This window comes from Sarcophilus harrisii, chromosome 5 (assembly GCF_902635505.1).
Source record: "Sarcophilus harrisii chromosome 5, mSarHar1.11, whole genome shotgun sequence".
Taxonomy (NCBI): domain Eukaryota; kingdom Metazoa; phylum Chordata; class Mammalia; order Dasyuromorphia; family Dasyuridae; genus Sarcophilus; species Sarcophilus harrisii.
Window position 1 is genome coordinate 16431702 of NC_045430.1, and position 27472 is coordinate 16459173.

Here is a 27472-nt window from a genome sequence, read left to right on the forward strand (position 1 = left end):
AGGATCAAATGATATAATAATCATGAAGTATTTAGCATGGTGCCCTAGTATGTAGTAAGTTTATATAAATATTAACTATATTATACATATGTATGTATAATAATATATGAATATATATTAAGTACTTACAGAATGGAGGAGAGAAATCTCTAAAAGCTTGTATATGTTTGCAAAGGCATTAGGACAATCCTTTTGAAGCACCTAAGGAAAGGGTGATTTTTCTGTTAAAAACTACATCTGGTAATTATAGTTTTATTATTTATATAGTATTGAGAAATACCCTTTTTTTTCAATAGAGCTGAAAGGTTCTTCTGTCGTTGTCATCTCTATTCTACATCCCCACCCCATCATCACCTGTTGAAATTTGTCTTCAAAGCCCCACATAAACTCCAACTTCTCCATGCAACTTTCCCAGAATTCTTTCTTCTTTCCCTGCTTCCCCCCCCCCCCCCCCCCACCGCCCAAGCGGAAATGATTTCATCCTCATCTTATCCCATGACGATTTGTGTACTCCCCAGTACTTATCTTACTCAACTATTTATCTAGGGACAAAATCTCATGATACATCACTCTGTCACAACTCTATTCAGCCAGGAAATGTTTTTCCTTTGTTTTTGTTTATCTATTTCCCCCTAGTCTTATGTGCATTGAAGATGCTTAAATGAAAAATAAAACCAGCTCCCCCACAGAAAATATATAAGAAGTCACCCTCTATCACACACGCTTTCTTGGTAGAGATGGAAAACTATGTGGAACATTGCATATAGTATCACGTTTTTGATGTGTTGCTTGGTTAATTTGGCTGACCTCCTCCTCTCCTGCGCTTTAATTTTTTTTTTTAATCATAAAGCAGTTCTTAAACTTTTTTGTGCTGTGGATCCCTTTGGCTACTTAGTGAAGGAAAAAGGAAGACTTGCATTGGGAAATGATGATGCAGAAAGACATCAATAACACTGTATTTTTAAAAATAATTCACTTTAATATAGAGTTTTGTGAATTACAAAGCCCTTTCCTGACAACACTGTTAGGTATTTGATGCAAGTAAGATTTTTTTTTTTTTGACTGGACTTGTGATGTTTTTTGGGTATGGAATTCGTGGTGCAGAAAAGATGTCTACCAGTGCAAATTGATACCTATACTCTAATTTATAGGGTCTCTCAGAGTTGCTGTAGGTACTGATAAATTAAATTTCTCATCATTACACAGTTACTATGTGCCAAAATCTGAATTGGTACCGAGATCTCCCTGAGTTTCATGCTAGTTCTCTATTCCCTTAGCCTCTTGCTGACCTTAAGTCATATTTAAAATAAATCCTAGGGAGGCTCAGAGGAGTCAAGTAATTGGCCCCAAATCTCATGACTAGCAAATGGCAGAACCAAGATTTGACCCCAGATCTTTTGAGTCAAAGTATAATACACTATTCTCTCTTCTTTCTTTTAAATGAAAGAATGAGTGAGGAAATACATGTTTATTATCATCCTTTCCTTTTTTCATGGCACCAGGGAAGAAAATTCATTTGGAACTTTAATATATAAAAGTGGTGAGTATATTTATCTTCCACTTGACAGAGCAAAAGGAGACAGTTTTAGGGTCCCTCCTAACATTCTATCCCTCTTTTCAGAGAGGGCTTCTTTTTAAATCCCAATTTACAACTCAAAATCCATATTAGAACTATTATAAAACATCTCTCCTTTGATTTTCCATGCTGGCTACTAAGGGATGCAGATGGGAATTCTCCAAGAAAATAATCTTTTCCAGCTAGCTGGTCATTCTTACCACACAGCTGTCATAGATTCATCATTAAGAAGGGTTTAAGAAGACCTAGAGCAGGGGTCCTCAAACTACGGCCCGCGGGACATTTATCCCCCTCACCCAGGGCTATGAAGTTTCTTTATTTAAAGGCCCACAAAACAAAGTTTTTGTTTTTACTATAGTCCATCCCTCCAACAGTCTGAGGGACAGTGAACTGGCCCCCTATTTAAAAAGTTTGAGGACCCCTGACTAGAGAATAGAATAGGAAGGAGGGATAATGAGATGGGGAAGGAGGAAGATTTTGATGGAAGTCTGCCTAGGAACAACAGAATATTTCCAATGCCATACATGGCAAGAGAGTGCCTTCCAACTTCTAAATGTCAAACAGGGGGGATGATGAGTTTAAGTTGTTGAAAGAAGAGGAGGGCGTCCTGCTGATACCAACTTATAATGGCACTCAGAGAAGCAGCCTCACTTTGTTTCTAGGATGGCATCTCCTCTCAATCCCCATCAGGATTCTTCTCCTTTTTCTTCCTTCCAATTTAGCTCTCTCAATGATATCCCAAATGTAGCTTTTTCATGGGAATATTCTATTTTTTACATAGTGTCCATCTTCCTATTGTTCTTTAGTGTTTTCATATCTCTTATATTTGAATTGCAATCCTTCTTCACCTCCCCCTTTGCAATTCCCAATTTCATCTCACTTCACATGCTGCCTCTTAAATGAGGTCTTTTCTCATCTCCTCAGTTGCCAGTGCCTAATTAGCTTGTATTTATTTTGTATTTACTTATGGAAATGTCATTCTTCTCCCTACTCCCTAATGAAATGTAAGCTCCTCAAGGGAAGGAAAAGTTTTTAGTTTTGTATTTTCAGTTTTGAGCACAGCATATCCTATACATAGTAGGGACACGAACAAGGACTGAACAGTTACTTAATTAGGCAACTATCAGATGATGGAACTTCCAAGAAATGCAATTTCTATACCTAGTCTCCAACTCAGAATCTGTGAGAGCTGCCTAGAGCACTTTAAGGTTAAATGACTCATATAATCGGTGGAGATCAGAGACAAGAGGGGGAATCTAGGTCTTTCTTGCTTGGAGGTCATCTCTCTATCCATTGCACTGTGTTGTATGTGGTAAGGGCTGCAAAGTTCCTCTATCAATGGAAGTTGAAACATTTAGTAAATACAAGGAAGATTATACAAAGTAAAAATAAAATATTTGGAAGGCATAGGAAGAACACCGATATTTAGAAGAAAGTTCTTCACAGAAGAAATCTGAGCTGAGCCTTGAAGCCAGCTAAGGATTCTAAGAGATGGAGATGAGAAGAGAGAACATTTGAACCATAGACCATGGTCTAAGCAAAGGAGCACCGGTAAGAGATAGAATTTTGAAGATAAGAAACAGCAAATATGCCAATTTGGATGGAAAATGGTGGGAAGTGCAATGCTGGAAAAAAAAAGATTAGGGAAAGATTGTAAAGGGTCAAAAAGATCTTTGTGGAGGCAAAGAATTGAAAATTTGGGAGAAACCCATGAGTTAATTAATGGTTGAACAAATTGTGGGATACAATTGTGATGAAATACTATTGAGCTATAAGAAATGGTGAGAGGGGATGGTAGTTTCAGAAAATCCTGTAAAGACTGATATAAACTGATGCAAAGTGAAGTGAGAAGAGCCAGGAGAACATTGTACATAGCAATAGCATTGTTGTAACAATGATCAACTGTGAAAGTCTTGGCTACTCTGATCACAACAATGATCCACAACAATTTCAAAGGTCTCATGATGAAAAATGCTATCCACTTCCAAAGAAAGAACTGATAAACACTGAATGCAGATTGAAACCATTTTTTATTTCATTTTCTTTGTTTGTCTTGCTTTTTAGGGGGTTGGGGGTAGGGGCAGGATAGCTAGCATGGAAATATGTTCTGAAAGACCTCATGTATAATGGATATCATCTTGCTTGTGTTCTCAATGGGTGACAGACAGATTGGAAGGAAGTAGAGAATTTGGAATGTCAAATTTTAAAATAAATGTTAAAAATAATTGTAAAATTTAAAAAATATTCAAATTTTTTTAAAAAATAGAAAACTATCGATGCTGATTAAATGAATAAAATGAAGAAGACTATATACCTTATATCACTCTTTAAAAAAGTATGGTATAGGGACAACAAATACTAATGGAATCAAAGTATTTCAGAAATGGAAGCAAGCTCCTAAACCCAACTAATCTAACTTTGATCATCCAGTCCACTCTATACTTAATTATTTGTATGGGACAATTTTGCCAAAACTCTGGACCTGTCTTTTCAACGCAGTCCTGAGGCTGTAGGCTGTTCTCTAGGAGAGTGAGTTCTCAAATGATAACTATAGTGGGACCTCCACATGCATGACTGAGGGAGGGAGGTGGGGAACTGCACTAAGATGCCTGCTCCATTTAGCACTGATTATTCCATGAGGCACCATCGGGAAAGTACAATTTGGACCTTTCTGATATGCACTGCATCACTTCCAGTGCATTTTCCAGAGGTCTGGGGCCATAAAATATTTCCCTCTGGATGGATCAGAAGTTTTGCATTTCAATTAACAGTCAAAGGGAGAGATGGAGCAAAGTGGCTGAGTGTGTGTGTGTGTGTGTGTGTGTGTGTGTGTGTGTGTGTTTCATTAAATCTTCCATAGAATGCTCAGCTTGTTGGCATATTCTACCCAGGTGGACCTTGTCTTATTCAATTAGACAGTGTTCCTGCTAAGAATTATACCAATGAATTTCTTGTACATCCCTCTTGTAAACATATGATTTATTAATTGCATAATGTTAGGAAAACCTTGTATTGAATAGAAATTATATGTATGTGTATAAATATATAGATATAGATATTTGCATACCTATTTATGCATATATATATATTTTTTCTGATCCTGTAAAGTGGTATGTAAATAGATTTCCTAGTAAATTAAGAATTCTATTTTCTCACCGACTCACACTGATTTCAAAGACCAGCCTCATTCATGACTTCAGGGACAAGTTTCCTCACGATTTAGCTTTTGCTAGATACCATTTCCTTTCCATTTTTGCATCTTCCCTGGAGGGATGGAATTACTTGAATACAGACTTGTCAGGTACACGGTCCAAAGTAAGGAATCAACTTTAAAATGACATTCAACTATCTACGTGATAATAATTGACCCTGTTCTCTTATCCAACTTCTTCCTCAAACTCATAGACAAGACTAAACTCCCATAATCCACAAAATATATAAAGAATGAATGGATTTTGGGATCGATAGATAGGTGATGAAGTATATACTTAGTGTTACTATGGACCAGGTGGGGCAGCTAGGTGGCTCAGAGGATAGAATGCTGGGTTTGAAGTCAGGAAGAGTTACCTTAACTCTGTTTGCCTCAATTTCCTTATCTGTAAAATGAGCTAGAGAAAGAACTGGCAAGTCATTCCAGTATCTTTGCCATGAAAATCCCAAATAGGCTCATGAAGTCAGTCAAAACTAAACGACCGAATTGAACTGATGATTCAGATATTGTGCTGAGCTCTGGAAATATAATACACACAAAAAGGAAAGGTAACCTCTCCCCTCAAAGAACTAACATTCTAATGGGAAAAGACAGTACACAAGGAGTTAAATGGAGAGGGGAGGAGGAAAGGAAGGAAATTAACAGAACCTGGTTAGAAGTGATCATGGCTAGCTAGTGCATTTTCTCAAATTGAGATTCTAGGCAGGAACTCACCAATCAGAGGGATTGGAGTCATTTCTACCATGAAAAAGCAGCTGGGGAATAAATAGTTAGTCTTTCTATAGTCTAGCACTGAAGGAAAACTACCATCTAAGAAGCCTGGAGTTATCTCCTTGAAAAAATTCAATGATTCAATATTTATAGCATAGCCACTATATGTAAGACTGAATATATAAAACCAGGGAGTGAAAGACAAAAAAAAAATAGTCTCTGCCCTCAATAAGCTTACATTCTACTAGTTGAATACCACACGTATGAAGGCAAAAATGAAGGTAAAGGAAAATGACAGAGAAACCTGTGTTTGTGGAGATACAGGGGAAAAAGGTGCTTTAGAGAAGTTTGATGAGTGACTGATTTCTTCCAACTGAGAAGATCAGAAGATGGCTTCAAGGAGGTGGTAACCCCTAAGTTGAGCCTATAAGGAAATGAATTTTTCGGGCAGGCATAGATAAGGAGGAATTCCAGGAAGAAAGCCCTGCCAAAAAAAAAAAAAATCTAGAAGTGGGAAATACTGTGCAGTGAATTGCAAGTAATCCTATTTGGATGGAATATAGAGGGAATGTGATGAAATTATGCTTAATATCATTTCAAGTTCAGGAATATACTGGTAAATATTTAACAATTGACTCTCAAAAGTGTATGCAGGACACATTTTTAATTATCAGCATAATTAACATTTTCTCTATCACTTTCTTAAGTCTAGACAATCAACAAGATAATTAAATCCTGATTGATAGGGTTTATCAAGTTTTGAGGTGTAAATGTTAACACTGAAAATTTAACAGTCAACTCTAGAAAGTCAGTTGGAGTTGGCTATAATATCTTCTTCTCTATTGCCCTTAAAGATGCAGGACCCCTCTTCTAGGAATGTTGATATGTGTGTGTATATGTGTGTGTGTGTGTGTGTATATGTGTGTGTGTGTGGGTATTCTAGTGAATGTTGAGTAAGAAGGAGATATATCTATATATATATCTATATATCTATATATATATAGATATATACACATTCATACATATATGTATATATAGGTATATATATATACATACACACACACATTCACTGGAATATTTATTCCAGTGAATGTTGAGTAAGAAGGAGGGAAAATCTGTCTGAAATTTTTGTTTAAACCCCTTTAAACAACTCTCAGAGCTCTGGGATATCAGAATAAGCATAGTACTTAGACAATTATTTTTTGCTAAAGATCATAATTCAAATTTCATCCCTATCCTAATGGAATGTTCTCTTTGGGCCAGTAAATGTTGATTTTATATAGTCTCTTTGTTCTCACTTTTGCACACCCTTAGCACATGTCTCATCACCTCACTTTTGTTACAGCACTGGTGCAATAGGTCATTGGGTGAGAGAACAGGGTAGACATTTGGATCCAAAAATTAGATTAAACTTACTGTGGCAGGGGAGGAAATTTAGAGATATCTTAGTAGTGGACATAAGGAAGAAATCTGGGCAGAGGGATAGAATGCCAAGGGAACCTAGCTGAACATCCATAGAGACAAACAAATAGCATTTTGGATGTCTAGCAGTGAGTAGCAGGTGAGCATCTCAGTAAAGAGGTATCGGTAGAATTGGGTAGTTGGCCATAGGCAAATGTCCAGGCAGGCAGATGGTCAGCAGCAGGGAAATATGTCAGGATCCCACCTACAGGTGCTATGGTTCAGAGAACTTGAGTATCTTTGAATGAGGGCAAAGTTACCCCCCTCCCCCCCCATTCCAAAGGAATTGAAGTCCAGAACCACGGGCCAAGATAGAATCTTAGCAAAAAATGTGTTGGAACCATTCAATTAAATTTGATATATGTATTTTAAAATCGCCATCATGGTGATTCAAAGTGTCTCATACAATCTTTGTTTTCTGTTCTTTGTATCAGAAAAAACATCTTTGTTGATGTCAGATTTATTGTCATCATCATCATCATCACCATCTAGATAGGTAATAAATAGAGCATTTGTTCAGTGCTTACTTTATCTGAGGCACTAAGCTGTTTGCTAAACTTCTGAGATACAGATATAAATAAGGAAAGCAGTCCCTGCTATTAGGGAGTTCACATTTTAATAAGAGAATTCAATATACAAAAGAGAAATGGGAAAAATGGGGGAGCAAAGGCATCTTTGCTGGAAGAAGTGGTTGTCGAGGAAGAGGGGAAAAAATTCTGGAAATAAATCAGGAATAGAGTGAAACATGGCTAGGAGAGGGAGTCAACAATTATGAGTGTGGAGCCTTCAAGTGGAGGTCTACCGAGGGTATCAGAATGATAAGATAGATGATGAGGGCAAAGAAAAGAAGTCCAGAGAGTGAAGTTGGGATCGAAAAGATTGATAGATAATTAGAAAGATAGATGGATGGGTGGATGGATAGATAATTAGATAGATAGGTATAGTTGGATAGATGGACAGTTAAATATTAGAGAGATGGAGAAATAGATATGAGAGAGAGGCAGAAAGAGATACAGAGAAATGAGAGAGAGAGAGAGAGAGAAAGAGAGAGAGAGAGAGACAGACAGACAGAGACAGAGAATACCATATAGTAGGGCAGCTGAATGGAGAATGGATTAGAGAAAGAGGACCAATGAAGAGGTCATTGCAGTCATCCAGGAGAAGGTGACAAAAGACTGACTTTGACTAGTGGCTGTGTTTGAAGAGAAAAAGGAAGGTGTGTCACGGTGGCAAAAGCTCTGGAGTCAGAGGGCCTGGATTCAAATGCTACTTTTGGTGCTTACTACCCATGGGGCTTTGGTCAAGTCACTTAACCCTGAGAGATTCTAAAATCCATAACTCAAAAATGATAGGTTTGGATTTGATGATTTCTGGAGTCCCTTGCACTGCTAGACTTGTGATAATGTAAGGAGACCATAATATAATAGTGATAATAATTGTGATAATATAAGAGATGTTAGGGAGGTAAAAAAGACAAGAATTGGCAGCTGATTATATACACGGGGGAAGGGAGACTGAGGAGTTGAGGAAGGTTCACATTCATCATAAACTTGGGTGATTAGAAGTATGATCTCAAGCCTATATAAATGTCAGTTAAAGGTCCTCATTAAAATGGTTTCCTGATTTATGGGGTAATGTCAGGAATTTCTAGTGCAGTGGGAGAATTCTTTCCTCATCATCCTCCCCCTCCAATATACAGAATATGCACAGATGGGCTCTTTCTACTCCTAGGGAAACATGTGATTGTTCTGAGGGGCCAGCTGGGAGCCTTGAATCATCCCCTGAGGCAAGAGAGGAAAAGAAGAGACCACTTCTGAGTGACTGTCTTTCTCATGTGGCCTTCCAGGTAACAAGATGTGATTTCAGTGAGGATAGACAAGGGCCATTCTCTGATGACAAATGCCCAGTGCAAAACCATTGGGCATGGAGTCATAGACTTGGACTTTCTAATTATTAATTAGAACAAAACAAATCATTTAACCTCTCCAGATTTCTTCATCTCAAAAATGATGGGTTTGGATGAGATGTTCCCCAAGATACTTTCCAGTTCTAAATTTGGGATTCTATCACATTTTCCCTGTGTAATTCAGGATAACTCACTTAGCTTTTCTGATTTTCAGTTTTCTCATCTATAAAATGAGATTAGACTCAATGATCTCCATAGCCTCTTCAAGCTGTTTTTCTATGATCCTTAGCTAAAAATAGGTATATGGAAGAATGCCCTAAGGAATATCATAGCAGTCTGGTCAGCTGGCTCCAACCAAATGACAGAATATTTCCAGTGTACTTATAGATTTAAGAGGAAAGAGTCAGAACCCCTTTGATCTTGACTTTATAGGCACTACTTTTACATTGAGTTCCCAACGCTATCTCTTCTTTTCCCATGATCTTCTCCTCTTCCTTCTGATATAATCCCCAGTGGTCATTGTAAATTGTTTGTTGAATGAACTGTCTTTCTCAGTACAAAGGACATTTATGACTATGAACATTCACATCTCTCTCATATCCTTCCTGAACTGACGTTAGCTCCAATAAGCCTGAACCTTGACTAATGTATCAAGGGACCCTTAAAGATTAAATTAATTTTGTTTTTTTACAACTCTGTTATAAAACTGCAAAATGAAGTAAAATAGGCTGTTACAATTACACATTTAATATTCTGTAATTATACACCAGGAGCTTTCTTCAGTTGAAACAATTAGACCATATAAGTGGCAAGGATGGTTACAATGTGCATGGTGAAGACAGTTCATACCAAAGAGGTCACATACCTGTTGTTTTCTTAGCTGTAAAAATGAGGGGGGTAAATTTGATCAGTGTCTTCCTAAGAAATCTAGTCCTTAATTCTTAAGGACTTGTAAGATGTTGATGGTATCCATTAACTGGTTGTTAAAAGAATTGGGGAGGGAGAGGGCAACAATAACATGCACAAGAAATTAGGTAAACCACAAAAATTTAGGTAAAAAGGGTAAAGAGATAAGTGGGAAAATTATATTATATTAAAAAATACCATGGATAATCAAGTAACATCAATATTAAACATATATACACCAAATGGTATAGCATTCAATTTTTTAAAAGAAAAGATAACTGAATCACAATTCAAAATAGATAGCAAAACTATAATAGTGGGAGGATTTCAACCTTCTTATAACTTTTTTAAATCTCTGGATAAATCTTATCTCTGGATAAATCTAACCAGAGAATAGATGAGAAAGAAGTCGAGAAGATGAATAGAATCTTAGATAAGCTAGATATGACAGACATTTAAAGAGAAATGAATGGAAATGGAAAGGAATTTACCTTTTTTCTCAGTGGTATTGATGTGGGAAAGATTCCAATCTTTGATTCCCATAGGGCCTCTTTAAGAAACTGATCATATAGTAGGGTATGAAAACATTATTGTTAAATGTAGAAAAACAGAAATATTAAATGCATCCTTTTCAGGCCATAATGCAATAAAATTATATTTAATAAAATATTATGATAATAAATGACAAAGGACCACAGATTAAAACAATAATTGGAGACTAAATAAACTAATATTAAAAATGAATGGGTTAAAGAATAAGCTATAAAAGCGATAGATGATTTCATTAAATAGAATGACAATAAAGAGACAACATCAAAACTTATTATACCATCATAATTATTAAAACTATCTGGTACTATCTAAGAAAGAGACTTGTGAATCAATGTAATAATGTAGATGTACAACTCAAAGTTGTAAATAATTATACTAACATTATATTTGTTACATGTAAAGATTTAAGTTTTGGGGGTAAGAATTCACTATTTGCTAAAAGTTGTTGGGAAAGTTAGAAAACAGTCTGGCAGAAACTTGGTGTACACCAATATCTTATGCCGTTTACCAAGATCAGATCAAAATGGTATATTATCTAAACATAAAGGGAGATATAATAACTAAATTAGAAGATATGGAGAATATTACATATCAGATTTATAGATAGGGAAAGAGTTATGAATAAACAAGAAATAGAGAGCATTGTGAGATAAAAATTGATAATCTTGATTAGATTGTTAGAAACTTTTTGTACAAATAAAGTCAATGTAACCAAGATTAGAGGAAAGTAGAAAATTGGTGGGGGGGGGGGATTTTCCCCTCTAGCTAAGCAATGCAGAAATAAACCATTTGTTTTTCTTCTCCCATTCCTAGAAAGAAAAACACACACAGCAAAATCAATAATCATTAAAAATCCCTGAGATGGCTTTGTTTGTTTTGTTAGAAATCTTTTTTTTTTGTTTTTCTCTTTGTCATTGTTATTGTTGTTGTTGTTGAATTGTGTCTAACTCTTCATGACCGACCCCATGGGGGTTTTTCTTGGCCGAGATATTGGAGTGGTTTGTGTTTTTCCTTCTCTAGTTCATCTTACAGACAAAGAAACTGAGGTAAGTCACTTGCCCAGGGTCACACAACTAGGAAGTGTTTGAGGCAAGATTTCAACCCAAATCTTCCTGACTTTAGGCCTAGTTCTCTATTTACTCTTAAACTACTTTAAATCTAAAGCATAGAAAGCTAATGATTCCTCTTCCGGAGAGACATGCATTACTTGAAGTTACTAAAATAGTCTCAAGTATAATACTTTTGTCCTTTTAATTTTTCTTGTTTTCCTTTTGTATAATTTTATGTTCTATTATTTGCTTGATTTTTTGTTAGAAAAATCTTGTATTGAAATAGAAATTATATATGTATAATTATTTCCCATATCATTTCTTTTTAATTAAAAATATATTAGCAGCTCCTTTAAAAAAAATATCATTGACCTTGAATTCTTCAGATTGAGCTCTGTTTCTATTATATGAGAGAAGTTTTGGATTTACAGATTAAATGCCCATCTAAAAAAAAAGTCAGCTTCCAACCCTGGGACCTGTGGGAATATCAGAATATCTTTTTTACAGACACAGATCCCAGGACAGATATATGGTGAAATTTTAAATTTGGCCTGTCATCCTGTGATCTTCTTATAGACTGAATGTTGAAAAAGGGAAAGGAATAGATGAGTTTATAGGAAGCTCATCGATCACATTAGGAAGCAAACTTCCTTCCTTTGTAGAAAGAAATCAGGATTGGAACTCTCCTCCCTTGACTATGAATCCAAACTGGTTTCCATTATACAGTAATGTCTCTCAATAATTTTATTTAATATTCTTCATAATTGTAAAAAATGTGGATGTTGGTGAAATGTTGAGGTACAGTATTTGATCTTTGATCTTCAATAGCCAGTAGCAATGTGACTGACTAAGAAGCCCCAAAACACTTCAAAGATGGGGGCTGTTCTTTCAGGAGTTGGAGAAGGGTTACATGCTGACTTTGAATCTTCTAATGAACTCTATCAGTATGAGGGCTAACTGCAGGGTGCAAGGCCGCCAGAGTCCTCAGAATCCAAAAGGGCAGGGCTTTGGCATTTCTTTAGGAACATAGCTTCAGATTTTGAAGAGCTCCCAGGGGTCCTTGAGCTCCTCATTTTTACAAAAGAGGAAACTGAGACTTAGGTAATGTTCAAAGTCACACAGATCATAAATGTTGGCGGTAGGATTTGAATACAAATTCTTCTGAATTTATTTATTAGTATTAGAAATTATAACTTCAGGCCCAAATTCTTGAAATAAGTGGAGGAAGGATTTATTACTTTTCTTGCAAGAAGTGGGTACCATAACCCTTTGAGGGAGCATAAACACAATTTACAGAAACCCAAATCAACAGTTATAATTCATAATCTTGTTCTCCTTCCTCATCCCCTCTCATAATTTCCACTGGAGGAGACCCTTCCAAAATCTAGTATTTCATGACACTTTCATTATATACACTCTTTGATATGTTTCCACGTTCTTCTCTCCCCTTGCCACAGCATCATAGATTCTGTTAACAAGGCTCTAATTTTATTCAGGGTGTGTCAGCTTACATGCACGTGGCTTATTAAGCATGCTCAATTAAAAATTTTCTTTGCCCAGAGCATAAACCCAGGTCTTTTGTACACAACCAGCACCTGCTGTTACTTCTGTTGACTTAAGACATTCTTTAATTCTCTTCAGCCAGGATGTCCAGCCTCTAAAGCTTACATCCTATTCTTTTTACTATGGCAATGGAGGTTGTGAGACTGACCAACTGGGGAACCGGGGAAACAAACCTTACAGTTTTACTTCTCACATTAGATTTCTAGTTTTAGAACTAAAGGAGTTAGCCAATAAGTTGGTACCAATAGGTTCTTTTATAGAAGAAAAATAATCTAGGGGGATTTCATCTGTAATTTGTACAGTAACTGTGGGATCATGGTAATATTTTTAGTGCAAGGAATTCAACAAGGGCCCATTGTAAGGAAGGCCCATTTAAAGGACAACAAAAGAGTACACTTAAGTACAAAATAATCTTATCAATGCTCTTCCCTGCTAGCCTTTGAAGTTACTATGGGAATTGAACTATACAAGCAAGGTCCACTTAAATTCCACAAAAGTCTTCCCCTGTCTATGCTCCTCCTTATGGTCCACTTAGCTACTAAGGACATGAGAGGTCTTTTTGCTGAGTTCTTATTCACCCTATCAGCGTTGTTGGGTTGAAAAAGATCTCACAAATTACTTGTTCTAAACCATATATGATTTCCCAAGGAGGGATCTCCATAAGACGGGATTGTGCCCAGTTGAGGTTTCAGAAGAGAAAAAAAAATTAAAAAGAAAGGAAGTACTGAAATGTAAAAGGGAAGTGTTTTCACATGTAAAGGAAACATTCTTTACCTTAAAAGGGCTCTGAGTTTTGAAAAGCTCAGCTGCATATTAAAGGATGAGAAAACACAATGAATTTGCCTGAAGTGCAGACTTCTGTACCTTTGGTCCTCTAGAGGAACATAGAAAGTATACCAGACTGATCACCTAAGAAAAGGTTCTGTCCCTGACAGAATTTATTTTGGAGCAGGAAGAATTTTCAGATATGGACAACTCTTGCCTTCCTGCCAGCCAGAGCAGAGACCTTGAGAAAGGTAAAGAGGAGATGGTTTTGTTAATTCCCGGCAACGTTCAATTCCCTTGTTGAAAGAGAAAAGTAGCATTCCAGATTTTTTTTAAAGCATTGATGCAAAAGCATTTGTTGAAAAGAGTATAGCAATATCCAACTGAGCCAGAGGCTGAAGGTGGCGAAGACTAGAGATGCACATTGAAGAACTGAAGTAGGAACCCAGGGAGTCCGATGGATTGGTCTGTCCGATAGAAAAACCTTTAAAGAACACAATGACTAAATGATCTGCTCAGTTCAGCCCAAGCTCCATTATATGGAGTCCTATAATCTCGAATTTTGCCTGGCCCAATCAAGCAACAGCTGCCTAGAAGCCAAATGTCCTGTCTGAATATCAACCATGTCTGGTAGCTGAACAATCCACCAGGTTGAGCCCAATGGCAATCAGTCAGTGATCTGTGTGACTCAGTCTAATGATGTAAACATCCTGATATTGTATCCTGGAAGAAGGCACACCAACTGGCCAGGGTTTGACTCATAACATCTTAGACACTATTCCTCTTAGGAAACTTCATGAGTTCTCTCCACAGAAAGGATATTTAGGTCTTTGGTTCCAGAGTTGTGAATTGCCTTGAACACATATTCACCACATATGTGCTTTATTATCATTACATATTAAGTTTATATATGCTCTTGTCTATATGGACTCTCTGGAAAACATGCTCTAGGTTTTTTGGGGGGTATGGGGTGTGGGTGCTTTTGTTCCTACTCTTCTTGAGATGTCATTTGAGTCAATGTCTTTTAGAAGAAAAGCAACTTGAGTCTATTGGATGATTATTAATGGGAAGTGCACCAGTGGGGACTCATAAACTAAAATATTAATATGGTAGTAGGTTTACCCTGTAAACTCAAGATTTCTGCTTGGGGATCTAATCCTTCAGTGCAAATTGGGAGACTGAATTCCAAGAGGCTATTATCTTTTTTTTTTTTTTTCTGCACTCCTGGTTTTACCCTAAGCTAGGGAATCACAATTTGGAATGAGAAAATATATGTTCATATACTGACTCCTCCACCTTTTTGACCTTGAGCAAGTCCCATCTATTGTTTGGGACCTGGTTTCCTCATCTGAGAAAGTTGGGGCTAGACAGGGTGGTCATTAAGATCCCTTTGAGCTCTAAATCAATTGTGCTACCTTTTGTTGTTTATCCCATTCATTGTTCCAGCAGTATACATAGCTCCTTCATACCTTTTCTTTGTATATTCAGAGCATTTCCTCATGTCCTTCTATCCATTCTCTTGAAAGACATATGATTCTCAAGGGATCCTTTGTTCCTTCAGTTTCTCTTTAATGAGATTTAGACAATTTCTTTGATGTACTTTTTGCTGACTTGGTCCTTCCTTCCCTCCTTCTCCCCCCCCCCTTTTATTTTTAGCTCTCTTCTTTCTATCCTTCCTCCCTTATCTTTTTCCTCTCCTCTCCTCTCCTCTCCTTTCCTCTCCTCTCCTCTCCTTCCCTTGCCCTTGCCCTTGCCCTTGCCCTTGCCCTTCCTTCTCCTCTTCTCTCCTTTCCTTTCTCCTTTCCTGTTTTCCTTCTTTCTATAGTGCTTTTATTTTTTTTTCTACCGGGAATTATATGATGAGGAATACATAGTTATGTTTCTAGTGACAAAAAGAGGTAGTAACTTGAAAGCATTCTACTTCTTGACAGGAGTATACTCATCCTTATACCAAGATTTCAGCTTCCATTCCACAGGACTTAACAGAAAGGCCAATGCTCTTTGAGCAACTCATATAAAAATGATGTAGTCAGAAAATTCTGAGGCAGCTTCCAGTAGAGAGATAGTGGTTGGATCTGGTATAGGAAAGATGTGGGTCTAAATACCAAACCTGATACTTAATAGTTATATGATCTTAAGCAAGTCATGATACCTCTGAGGCCCAGTTTCTTTATCTGTAAGAAGGCCTTATAGGTAAGGGACAGTTGTGAAGTCTTCATTTGACACAAGGAAGGTCTGCTCCACTCAAAGGAAAAAACAAACTTTAAAAAACAGCTTTAAGTGAAAATAGAAGTGATGTAAGACCATCATTACAGGATGGTGTGTTTGGCTTTAGAACCGTCTGTAATATCTGTATTTTTAAGGAAGGCAACTTATGAACCTTAAGGAAACTTTTTTTTCACATTACCTTTTCCTTATATGAGAATAAGCCTTTCCAACATATTTTTATGCTGTTGATTTTGAAGTAAATAACATAATATAAGTGAGAGATGGGTAAGAACAGATCATACACTGGACATCCTCTCACAAAAGGTAACCAGTTAAGAGATTTTGAGAATGCTCAAGTTGAAAGCTAGACAGTTGTGCAATACAGTTGAGGGAGCTTATAATAGCTTGTAACTAGAAATTATCCTGAGCTTTTAGAGTCAAGTCATGCTCTCAAACCCTTTCCTAATTTCCTAATTACAATGTAGGGTGCTCCATCCTCCCAGTCACCCAGTCTCATAATCCTACATGATGTACTTGACTTCTCTCTCCCTATCTCTGTCTCTCTCACACACACATTTTTGTAGATGAAGGAATTAAGAATATGATATGACTTTATAGATCTTATGATGAAATCACATGGATGATGTTGATGATAATGATCCTTAATTAGCTTGGGTCTTGGGGCTGGATAGGTCAGCTCTCACTTTATCTTATTCTTCCTGGGCCACCATCTTATTTCCATCAACATTCCAAGTCTCCATAATGCTCATACTTTTCTTTTTCTCTCTAACACTCTTTCCCTATATGTAGTCTTCTTTTATTAGAATATAAGCTCCCTATATGTAGTCTTCCTTTATTAGAATATAAACTCCCCATATGTAGTCTTCTTTTTATTAGAATATAAGCTCCTAGAGAACAGTAAACTTCTTATTTGCTTATATTTGTATACCTGGTGTTTAGCATAGTGCTTGCCATATAGTAGAGATTGAATGAGAAAATATATGTAAGTTATTTTGCAAACCTTAAAGAGTTATGCTAGTTATTACTGTTATTATTATTAAGCATTTAAATGCTTTTTTCTTTTATTCACTATTTGATACACAGTTATCCTTTTATATTATCCTCCTAATCTCCTTTCTTGCCTTCCTAAGTGACAACTAGACTAATAACAATAACTCACATTTCTAGAGCCTTTAAGATTTGTAAAGTACTTTCATCACTATTGTCCTTCAGGGTAAATAATATAAATATTATCCAACCCATTTTACAGATGAATTAACTAAATCTTGTTAAGTGACTTTAAGATGTTATGATCCTACTGAAGTAACTCTTCATGGTCACAAAGTATGTAGATTTTTCCCTGGTTCCCAACTCAGGGTCTTAGCTCTATGGAGAGGAAACTAGGTCACAGTGAAATTTGTCATTACAGACCCAACATTAATTGGTCCAATCCCTTAGCAAGGGATCATGCAACAGCATCTTATGGCCTGACCTTCCCTGTGTCAAACTGCTTTGATGGACTTCACAACTGTTCCTTACCTACAAGGTCTTCTTCCATTCTCTCTTTGCTCCACACATTGTTGTTCTAGATTTCCATCTGATTAGATTTTTTTTTTTTTTTGCTTTTCTCAACACTCGTGAAAGCTCATTCCCTTTCCTCTTCTTGTCCTCAACCCTACCCATCTCTTTCCCCCCTCCTTTCCCATCTCTGCCATTATTAAGTGAGGTCAGATGCTTATGGACCCCAGTGAGTCTAATTATCCACGAAAGTAATTAACATTTCTAATAGAAACTGCCACTGTTTGTTTTCATCGGGGGTGCAGAAAAGCAATAAGGTAAAGAGTTTCGTAATTAAAGACTCATTATTATATGCTCCCCGTTCCATTCTCCAACTAATAACTCTTTTGCTTGGGAAATGAGAATGCTGAGCTTCATGGAGATGAACAGGGTCCCTGCTGCAAAGTCTAATATTGGTTTTCTTTCCCCACATCTCCACTCCTACCTTTTCCTTACCTGATCCAGCCTCCTCCTTGCCCTACTCCTTGAGCTCTTACTTCCAAGCTTTATTCTTTTGTCTTTAATCTGGTTTTCCAGAAGCCATAGAGTAAATTCTTTATAGATAAGGAGATGACAGTGACAATGACTTGGTATTTGCTGGGAAAGTCAGAATTTTCAGAAACCAATCTGATTTTTGATGGCACTTCTTTGAGAGCACTGACGAATGTTCATTCATTCTAAGTGGAGACCTGATATAACAATCATAGTGACAAAATGCTTCACTTTTGAAAAAGTACACTGGGGCAAGGGGAGGGGGAATAGGAGTTGGGACAGGGCAGTCAGCAGGACAGTGATTATGACCTCAATTTTTTGGTTTGTATTTTTGTTCACTTGTGTCTAATTCTTTATGACCCCATGGACCATTGCACACCAGACTATTCTATGCTCCACATCTTTCAAAGTCTGTCCAAGTTCATATTGGTTGTTTCCCTAATATTATCTAACCATCTCATAAATATTGGAGCTTCAAAGGGTAAGGGGAATGAGGAAGAAGAGGATGAGAAGAAAGAATAAAAGGCTAAGTGAACCATCATTATTAATGATCCTATATATATATATATACACACATTTATATCTATCTCTATATCTATATATCTCACAACTGTTCCATGTTATTTAAGATCAGAGCTTCTTAACCTTGAGGCCATGAATTTGTTTTATAGACTATTTTGATAATTTATTTCAATATAACTGGTTTCCTTTATGACGTTACATGTTGTGTTTTGTGCATTTTAAAATATGGCTCTGAGGAAGGGTTCCTAATCTCCTAGGCTTCAGTAGACTGCTGAAGGGGCACCTGACAGAAAAAAAAAACAAAAACAAAAACTTAAGAACCCTTAACAGATGATCTTCAAGAGTTGTTGAGAATGAAAATATTATCAGCCATTGGCCCACCTGGTGATGAATCTCTGAACTTAGATTATCTTTAGATGAGACCTTAAAGTCCATCATCAGACCTAGACTCAGAGCCCTTCAGGATAAATAAAATCAGAAAGTTTTTGTGCTCCCTTGTCATAGCCTCAGGGTCACACCAGAATAATTGGTCAAGAGACTTCCAAATGTAAATGAGATTAATCTTTTTGATTATACTTGGGAGCCATATTCCCTATATCTAGATCAAATGATTTCATAAATTCGCTCTTGCCATTTCTTGAACCATATGTATCCCTTTCTCTAAATCTGTCTCTTTTTCTATCTGTTCATCTCTTTGTCTTTCTGTCTCTGTCTCTCTCTCTCTCTCACACACACACACACACACACACACACACACACATTCAAATTTCCTTGAAAAGAGGGGTTATGCTTACCAAATACAAAGAAAAGAAAAGGTCCAAACTCCCTGTTGTTTATTTCAGAGAAATATTAGTTCAAAAATATTCAATTCTGTCAAAATAAAACTTCTTTGTAAGGAGGTTTTATCTTGCAATATGGAAATCTGAAAACCCATTTTTATGATGAGGATTGAGTGAGATTATACCTTTTCTCAAATCCCAATTTTCAAACACCAAGCCTTGAGGCTATATGCTCTAAGTGATGAAATTGCAGTGCCCTGCTGAGGGTGGTATGTCTGTTGATGACATACAGGTATTATTCTTAGCCAGAGAGAAGAAAAGTGAAAGAATAAAAAGAGAGGAAGATAACTACATTTTAAAATACCAGAGAGAGAGGCGGGGGAAGATGGGAGAGGGAGAGAAAAGAAGGAGAAGGAGGAGGAGGAGGAGGAGTAAAAGGAGGAAGAAGAAGAGAAGATCAGAAGGAGGAGGAAGAAGTCAGAAAGAGGAGGAGGAGGAAGTCAGGAGCAGGAGGAGGAGGAACGTTTAGAGATTGAGCTCAAATACTAGGAATCAGAAGTTTTGTGAGACAAGACTTGCCAAATCCAACTATGAGACAACACAAAGAGAGAGTTGTTAGCTTGCCAAAGGTTCTTCCTTCTCTAGACCTTGATGATCCATTTTCAGGCTTTTTCTTGAAACTAGTGCTATTGTACAGATGAAAAACTCCTCAGGGAAGAAGGAAAAATGCACCTTTCATATCCCATGCCAGATCTCATTAGGGTTCTTTGTGGAGAATATTGGCTGCTCATGGAACGGATCCAGGTGGGCTCAGAATACTATAGCTTTCCTTTATAGAATCCTCCTTTTGTGCTCCACTTAGTGAGCTTCCTTATGGCCAAAGTACTGTCTTCTCTGACATGGCACTTGGTAGAAGCAGCCTTTAATGGAAGTTTCATTAGATGGCTGAAGACAAGCAAATATTGTTCATTTGATGACTATCATGTTGGTGGGGTGGAGTATGCCTTCTGTGAACTCTGGCTTCCATCTCATTTTAGAAGAGAATGGTGGATACAATCAGAATTAAAATTAAATCCTACAGTGTTCTACATAGGTCCTTTGCAAATTTGGGAAAGCTACTTTCCCCCTCTAATCCCATCTCCTCCTCTGTAGAATAAAGGGGATCATACTAATTCACCTCACCTCTCTTTCACCCTGAAGGACTTTGGGAATGTATAATCTCTAAAGGCAGAGGCGATAACATATATCATCTTATTTTATCCCCATCACAACACAGTGCCCTTGATAGAAGAAAAGGGTGACCACAAATGATTCATGGTAACTGGCTAGGTGGGGCAAGAGAAGCCAGCTGCTGCTGAAGACTTCTAATGGCAATGACATCACAAGAGCAGTGTGCCTTTTAAACACCTTGATGGCCTTATATATCCCCTTCCCCTCAACTCGGCCCCATAAAACTGCCACCGTAAAAAGCAACAACTGGGATTGATGATCAAACAAACAGGACCTACAGGCTCCTTCCCTCAATTTTTAAATAATTTATCTGAGGGCAGGAGACATTTATTTGGACAACCAGGACACAACAAATACTGGGAATCTGGGCTAAATTTAGTCCATTTTGAAAAAAACGTACCTGATTTGCCATGTGGGCAAATTTTTACTCCTTTTTCCCTCTACTCTCCTTTCTCTTCTCTCATTCCCTTCTGTCCTCTGCTCCCCCTCTTTTCTTGTCCCTGGCTTTCAGTTGTTTTCCTCCTTTCATTTCTCCTTTCAATTTACATTCCCTTTTGTGTGTTTTGTCCTTCCCCTGTTCCAGCAGTAGTTGAATCAGATGGTTAGGGCCAGCAGAGATGCTGCTTCCTGAATAAAAAAAGTTAGTCCATCCTCTCCAGCCAGAATAGAGGCAGGAGAATTCCCAGGTAATCCCTCCTGAGCCAGGGCTGCATCCTCAACGTCCAATAACTGCATTAAGACCCATGCTGGCTGTTAACTGCTTTGACCCATGTGGTTGTCACAGGAGCCAGAAGGGGCCCATTCCAGTGGCAGTGATAGATCTGTTTGCTTTTTTTTTTCTTTAAGAAGGTTGGAACACAAACCCACTCACTGTTTGGCCATATTAACGGGGACATTTTTTCAGGGAAGATTCAAGCTAAGTCAACACTAATCAGCTGCTCACATCTGGCACATACACGGTCCCAGGGTTGTGCAAGATTTATGTATCTTAGTCAAGGGCAAGACTCTGCCTCAACTCTCCTGGCACGAGATTCCGGATTGTGGACCAAGCTACTAAAGTGACCATCAAGGGCATAGGTTATATTATGCAGGTAAATGGAGGAAAACCATAGGAGGGCAATATGGAATGGTCATAACTGCAGCAGAGAGAAACTTAGATTTGGGCTCCAATACCGAGTCTTCCACTTACAACCTAAAAGATTTTGAACAAGTCACATTACCTTTTTTTCTCTCAGTTTCCTCATCTGTAAAAATGAGGGGGTCAAATCAGAAATCTTCTGTGCTTCTTTTCTGATCCAGATCTACTCTTCTATAATCTTATGCTTCTAAGTCACTTAACCTCTCTGTATCTCAGTTTATACATTTGTTCTGAGTTACTTAACTTCTTTATACTTCAGTTTATCTATTCGTCAAAATGAGTGTTTGGGGTTTTTTGGTCTCTGAGGTCTCTTCCTATGGCCTAGTAATTTCCAAGACTCTATCTATAGACCTCTTCTGCTGCTCCAGAGCTTCAGTGGGATTTGAACTCAAATCTTATTGGCTCTGAATCTTACTCCCTATTTACTATATTATGCTGTCTTATCTCTCTCTTTCTCTTTCCCTCCCTCCTTCCTTTCCTCTCTCCCTCCCTCCCTTCATCCCCCCTTCTCTCTGTTTTTCTGTCTCTGTCGGTCTTTCTCTTTATCTCTCTCTCTCTCTCTCTCTCTCTCTCTCTCACACACACACACATGAATATACACATATGGACAATATGGCAGACAAGATGACTGCCGGATTGAGTGCTAGACCTGGAATCAGGAAGACTCATTTATCTGAGTTCAAATCTGGCCTCAGATACTTCCTAGCTGTATGAACCTCAACAGGTCACTTAGCCCAGTTTGCCTCATCTGAAAAATGAGCTGGATAAGGAAATGGCAAACCAGTCAAATATCCTTGACAAGTCATAGAATATCACTGAACAACAATAACCAAAAAACCTTTAGGACTAATACAAGAGTCTTTATTGTTATTCCCATGGAAGGCTAGCTAGTGGTGAGTAATGAATTACAGGTTTCTGTTGATCTCTCTTGGAAACAGAGTAGGGTTGTGGCCGGAAAGAAAAGGATGGTAGGAAATGTGTGTTCATTGCTAGATTTCTAAGAGATCGGACAATCATCATGCTCTTTTCCAGCTCCAGTTTAAACCTCTCCTACAGAGACGAGAGGAACATTTCCAGAAACATAGCTGCCCCTTTGAAGAGGGGTATCATTTTTAACAAAATAAGACACAGCCTCAGGGAAAGTTGTTTTAGTCCCACTTAGTTTGATTCATTATTGATAAGGCCAAAGACAAATGAGAGTCATTAAAATAAAATGCTGTGGTCTAGAGCCTGCTTGAGATTCCACTGTAGTTTGCTTCCTAGGAAGAGGGAACAACAAGAGAGCCTCTGCTTCTTGGAGGAAACTAAAAGGGTTCTTTAGTAGAAGCCAGGATTTGGAGAAATTTGGAGCTGGGACATATTAAAGAGAATATGAAATATCCATGTAGCATCCCCACTTACTACGGTGAATATGTCTCACAACTGACTGTCAAGGATCAAAGTCCACAGAATTTGGTATTTAGTGATATTTCTCACTTCTCTGGCTCATTTCCCCCATCCTGTAAATCTGGGAACTTCACTACGTAACAACACTCATTCAGACCCCTTTCAAGCACATGGTTCACAAGGTTTGAAGAAAGAATAATTTTGTTTCACAATGAAAACAAATGGAAGTGCTATGGAGGCTCATGGAAAGGCGTTGTTGACACCTGCTTAGAGTCTACTTTCTAGAAGATGCCTTACTTAGAGACACTGAACAGGGCCAGAGCATTGCAAGTAGCCTCCTCCTGAGGCTGTCAAGGTGGTTTCTTGTTGACATTTTATCTCACCCGCTTCCTGTGCAGGAGGGCCAGTTAATCTGCCACAGATCCTGGCAGATCATGCTAATTATTCCCTTTCTGAGGGTTTTCATCATGGGTACTCACAGGCAGAGATGGAGAAGAGCATCTCAGAATTCAGGGAAGAATGAATAATAGAGCAAAACATACTTATAGACCATGGTACCTCCCTCTGAGGTCTTTGTACTATGATGTACCATTGAGTACCGGTGAGTACTATTTAGCCTCATACAAGTTCTCACAGGGGTCAGGAACATACTCTTTTTGCTTTTTTGGTGGGTTTCCATCCCCAAGACCTCTTAGTTCTGAGGGAATTTTATAGGCCTTTACCCTCAAACATCTTTGCATGTTGACATTTCCGATGGATCTAGAGGGTTGGGAGGTCTCTCCGCCCTTCCCAATTTTCCTTTCCTATCCCATTAATCCTTCTAGGACTAAGTAGGTGGAGTTTTTCAAATTATCCAGAGCTCTTTCCCAGAACATTCAGGGTGAGAATTTTGGATTGGAGAGCCCAGTATTTCTCTAATGTGTCAGAGGAAGTATAATTTTATTGTCCTCTCCACAATACTGGAGGATACTGAGAGGAGGGTAGACTATATCAGGTCAAGGAGGAACTATAGATATTTAGCTCAGAAGAAAAAAGACTTGTAGAGAGAGTGGATAAAGCACCAGCCTGAAGTCAGGGGGATCTGAGTTCAAATCGTGGCCTCAGACACTTAACACTTCCTGCCTGTGTGACCCTGGGAAAGTCACTTAACCCCAAATGTCTCCACAAAAAACCAAAACCAACCAACCAAACAAAAAACCTCTTGTAGAGGAAGAGTGAGGGATGAAATTATCTTCAGATATTTAAAGTTTTGAATTGTGGAAAGGGTTATAGACTCATTCCACTTGATCCCAGAGGCCCCAAATCGGGAAATAGTGGAACATGTAATGTGGGATTTCACTCTAAGTGAGTGTTCTACCACTGTATAACACTCTCTCTGGACACAATGCTCCACATCTTGACTGGGCCTGCACAGCTAAGGATAACTGTTTCCCCCACTGTCCCTATGTATGATCTCCTAGAAGAGAAGATTAAGATAGATGGATGGTCTCAATATCATCTCAGTTATAAAAGGCAGCTCAACAGAGATATAGCTTATTATGCATTCTGGGATTTGTTCTGTGAAATACATTTTAGCTCATAACTTTCCATTTTCTTACTTGTTTTCCCCCAACCAAAAAAAAAAAAAGTAAAAAGTAAAAAAAAAACTCACCCCACAAAAAGAGACCAGTGTTTTTATAATCAAAAGATTATAAGATTGATTGTATTTACATTTTTTTTTTTTGACTGAGGCAATCGTGGTTAAGTGACCTGCCCACACAGCTAGGAAGCATTAAGTGTCTGAGATCAGATTTGAACTCAGGTCTTTCTGACTTTAGGGCTAGAGCTCTATCCACTGCACCATCTAGCTGCCCCAGATTTACACTTTTTTTTTTTTTACCATGTTTAATATATATTGGATTACTTGCCATCTAGGAGAGGGGTTTAGGGATTATGGGAGGAAATTGGAACACAAGGTTTTACAAGGGTCAGTGGTGAAAAATTATCCTTGCATGTGTTTTGAAAATAAAAAAGCTTCCATGAAAAAGATTGTAGATTGAAAGTTGGAAGAGCCATATGAGAAAACACAGAGATATTTATATACATACTGCACTAACATATATATATATATACATATATATGTCTATATATACACATACACATATATACATATACATACATATATACTCACATATACATATATATGCATATATATACATATGTATATATATTACATATATATACATATATATACATACACACTCACATATACATCTCAATGTTAGGGGAAGGAGTTCAGTTGAGGTCCTCTGCTTCTAGGACTCATGATCTGTCCTCTGTACTAACTCATCAGTCTATAATTTTGAGGGCTTCACACCCACGTTCCCTGTACAAAGAGAACTTAGTCCTCTCTCTGCCAAGGGGCGCAATTTACTGAAAATAATGACTTTTTCCTTTATCTGAGGTTCTATCACACTTGTATTGAAAGGACATTGTTTCACTTTGCATTGGACACAGTTTCTCTCTCTCAGGTGAACATTTCAAACAAATGCTCTTTCTAGGCTGGCTTCCTTAAACATTGAACACAATAGAGAGTGTGAAGTTAAAAAAAAAGGTACTATATTATGGCCATCACTATCTTGGTGCATCTGAAGATTGTCTTGTTTGGTGGGAAATATTCATTTCCCCCCTACTGAGATACATAAAAAAAAATAACGCCACAGTAGAAAATGGAATTTTATCAAACTTTCCAATCAATTCTCCTTTGGTCTGTGAAACAAACTCGTCTGTACCTGCATTCAAAATGTCGTCATTATAGTAGAGTTAGATGTTCTCCGGCAATAAATGTGTGGAAATAGACAAGCTTTTAGTCTTCCATCTTAAGAAGTACTTGGTTAAATAGACATTCAGTCAGGTGTTGGGCCTTTCCTGCAGGGAATATGGATGGTGTTATTTCACAGATGAGGGTAGCTGAGACGATTTCCCCCTTTACTGGCAAAATGTCATGTTAAAGAAAGACTGATTGGAAAAATAAATAATAGTTCAGGCTTGGAATGAGCTACTTTGCCTCTTGGTTGCTGTGAGTCACTACACAAACATATATACACATCTGCATTCAACACACATATCTACATATATTCACACTCATGGGAATACTCATGTATAAGATTTTGCTCTTTAGTTGTGTGTGTGTGTGTGTGTGTGTGTGTGTGTGTGTATGAATTTGTGTGACCCCATTTGAGATGTTCTTGGCAGAGATATTGGAATGGTTTGCCATTTCTTTATCCAGTTTATTTTACAGATGAAGAAACTGAGGCAAACAGGAGCACCTGGTAAGTTTCTGAGGAAGGATTTGAACTCAAGTCTTCTTGATATCAGAACTGGTGCTCTATCCACTGCACCACCTCACTGCCCAATATGCATAAATGTGCACACACAAAGGACTTCTAATTGATCAGTTAGCCAGCAGGCATTTATTAAGCACTTACTGTGTGCCAGTCACTATGATAAGCAATGGAGATTCAACGAAAGGCAAAGGCAAACCTTGTATTCAGGGAACTCATAGTGTAACACAGGACAGAACATGCAAATAGTTGTACACCGAGGTTACATAGAATAAATTGGAGATCATCTCAGAGAGAATACACTATCATCAAGTGCGATGGGGAAAGCTTCCCATAGAAGGTGAAATATTAGCTAAAAGTGTCTCTTATTTTAAGCAAATCAAATGTATGAAGAAATGCATTATAAAATAGGAAAAGGAAAGAAAGGAAAGAAGGAAGAAAAAGAAAGATAGATAATAAAGAAAGGAAGGAAGATAGGAAGGAAGAAAAAGGGAAGGAAGGAAGATAGAAAGGATGAAAGAAAGATTGGAAGGAGGGTAGGGAGGGAGGGAGGGAGAAGGAAGGAAAGAAAATCAGAAAGAAAGAAGAATTGGAGTTAGAAGAGACTTAGGTTCAAATTCCATCTTTAACACTCTTTTCTGAGCCTTAATTTCCTCATCTATAAAATGGAGCCAGTAAAAGCCATCTAACTATGGAAGGAGAGCTTGTTGAGGGAGTTCAGGCACTAGTTCTTGGGTTTCTATGGTAGCATCACCGTGGCAGCTGCACAATCACTGTTGCTGCCTCCTAGTGAGATTTTGTGCTTGGGGGATGTGGTGAGTATAAGTTTTCCTTCCTCCAGGGGTTATGGTTCTGAAGCACTAAACTAAATATTCCAGTCTGACAAACTAAAATGGCAGCCACTTTTCTTTCACATGATTCTGATTTGTAGACTGCTTCTAGTCTGACTCCCACATTTTATCATGAAACAAATGACTTGCCCAGGGTAAAATAGATATTTTATTTTATGCATTTAAAAACATGATTTTGCATTAGGGACAGTATTTGAACCTACATCCTCTGAATCCAGAGCCAGACCTCTTTAAAGCAATCCATGTTTCCTCATCATCTCTAGTTATTACTTTTTTTTGCAAGACT

The 27472-nt window shown here is 37.7% G+C and overlaps 1 long non-coding RNA gene across 1 annotated transcript in view; it reads left to right on the forward strand.

Annotated features, from left to right (window-relative positions):
* Positions 1-27472, forward strand: part of LOC116419328 — a 170303-nt gene that overhangs the window by 38822 nt on the left and 104009 nt on the right. The window contains exon 2 of the long non-coding RNA XR_004229599.1: positions 8691-8805. This is a non-coding gene — a long non-coding RNA (uncharacterized LOC116419328). The remainder of the gene's footprint in view (positions 1-8690; positions 8806-27472) is intronic.